A 2500-nucleotide genomic window follows, 5' to 3' on the forward strand; every position below is an offset into this window, starting at 1 on the left:
CACAATACCCCACTCCTCCGACAACTACCATTGCTCAGATAAATCAACACCACCAACACACATCCTACACAGAGGGGCACCAAATATCATCCCCCGCCCTCGTGTTATACCACATGAAAAATTGCAGAAGTGAGAGACACACATCCGCCAGCCTCTTGCTACAAGCATCGAACCGACGTGACGTATCTGACAGTGACTCAGGCATCCGTGTACTGCCACCACTATCCACCCCCCCCCCCTCTCTCTCTGCCCCCTTCCCACACAATACCAAATTTAACCAACTTTATCGCTTAACCTAACTGTGGCTGTACCAGTTTATCGCTTAACCTAACTGTGGCTGTACCAGTTTATCGCTTAACCTAACTGTGGCTGTACCAGTTTATCGCTTAACCTAACTGTGGCTGTACCAGTTTATCGCTTAACCTAACTGTGGCTGTACCAGTTTATCGCTTAACCTAACTGTGGCTGTACCAGTTTATCGCTTAACCTAACTGTGGCTGTACCAGTTTATCGCTTAACCTAACTGTGGCTGTACCAGTTTATCGCTTAACCTAACTGTGGCTGTACCAGTTTATCGCTTAACCTAACTGTGGCTGTACCAGTTTATCGCTTAACCTAACTGTGGCTGTACCAGTTTATCGCTTAACCTAACTGTGGCTGTACCAGATTATCGCTTAACCTAACTGTGGCTGTACCAGATTATCGCTTAACCTAACTGTGGCTGTACCAGATTATCGCTTAACCTAACTGTGGCTGTACCAGATTATCGCTTAACCTAACTGTGGCTGTACCAGATTATCGCTTAACCTAACTGTGGCTGTACCAGATTATCGCTTAACCTAACTCAATTTGTCCCTTAACCTAACTCAATTTGTCCCTTAACCTAACTCAAGTTGTCCCTTAACCTAACTCAATTTGTCCCTTAACCTAACTCAATTTGTCCCTTAACCTAACTCAATTTGTCCCTTAACCTAACTCAAGTTGTCCCTTAACCTAACTCAAGTTGTCCCTTAACCTAACTCAAGTTGTCCCTTAACCTAACTCAAGTTGTCCCTTAACCTAACTCAAGTTGTCCCTTAACCTAACTCAATTTGTCCCTTAACCTAACTCAATTTGTCCCTTAACCTAACTCAATTTGTCCCTTAACCTAACTCAATTTGTCCCTTAACCTAACTCAATTTGTCCCTTAACCTAACTCAAGTTGTCCCTTAACCTAACTCAAGTTGTCCCTTAACCTAACTCAAGTTGTCCCTTAACCTAACTCAAGTTGTCCCTTAACCTAACTCAAGTTGTCCCTTAACCTAACTCAAGTTGTCCCTTAACCTAACTCAATTTGTCCCTTAACCTAACTCAAGTTGTCCCTTAACCTAACTCAATTTGTCCCTTAACCTAACTCAATTTGTCCCTTAACCTAACTCAATTTGTCCCTTAACCTAACTCAATTTGTCCCTTAACCTAACTCAATTTGTCCCTTAACCTAACTCAAGTTGTCCCTTAACCTAACTCAAGTTGTCCCTTAACCTAACTCAAGTTGTCCCTTAACCTAACTCAAGTTGTCCCTTAACCTAACTCAAGTTGTCCCTTAACCTAACTCAATTTGTCCCTTAACCTAACTCAATTTGTCCCTTAACCTAACTCAATTTGTCCCTTAACCTAACTCAATTTGTCCCTTAACCTAACTCAATTTGTCCCTTAACCTAACTCAATTTGTCCCTTAACCTAACTCAAGTTGTCCCTTAACCTAACTCAAGTTGTCCCTTAACCTAACTCAAGTTGTCCCTTAACCTAACTCAAGTTGTCCCTTAACCTAACTCAAGTTGTCCCTTAACCTAACTCAAGTTGTCCCTTAACCTAACTCAATTTGTCCCTTAACCTAACTCAAGTTGTCCCTTAACCTAACTCAAGTTGTCCCTTAACCTAACTCAATTTGTCCCTTAACCTAACTCAATTTGTCCCTTAACCTAACTCAATTTGTCCCTTAACCTAACTCAATTTGTCCCTTAACCTAACTCAAGTTGTCCCTTAACCTAACTCAAGTTGTCCCTTAACCTAACTCAAGTTGTCCCTTAACCTAACTCAAGTTGTCCCTTAACCTAACCCACGTTGTCCCTTAACCTAACCCACGTTGTCCCTTAACCTAACCCACGTTGTCCCTTAACCTAACCCACGTTGTCCCTTAACCTAACCCACGTTGTCCCTTAACCTAACCCACGTTGTCCCTTAACCTAACCCACGTTGTCCCTTAACCTAACCCACGTTGTCCCTTAACCTAACCCACGTTGTCCCTTAACCTAACCCACGTTGTCCCTTAACCTAACCCACGTTGTCCCTTAACCTAACCCACGTTGTCCCTTAACCTAACCCACATTGTCCCTTAACCTAACCCACGTTGTCCCTTAACCTAACCCACGTTGTCCCTTTGCCTAACATAGTTCACTGCTCGGAATCTCTGGTGTCGTTGTTATCCTCATGTAGATGTCTTGCGAGTGTTGCTTACTTT

This window comes from Schistocerca gregaria, unplaced genomic scaffold (assembly GCF_023897955.1).
Source record: "Schistocerca gregaria isolate iqSchGreg1 unplaced genomic scaffold, iqSchGreg1.2 ptg001232l, whole genome shotgun sequence".
Classification (NCBI taxonomy): domain Eukaryota; kingdom Metazoa; phylum Arthropoda; class Insecta; order Orthoptera; family Acrididae; genus Schistocerca; species Schistocerca gregaria.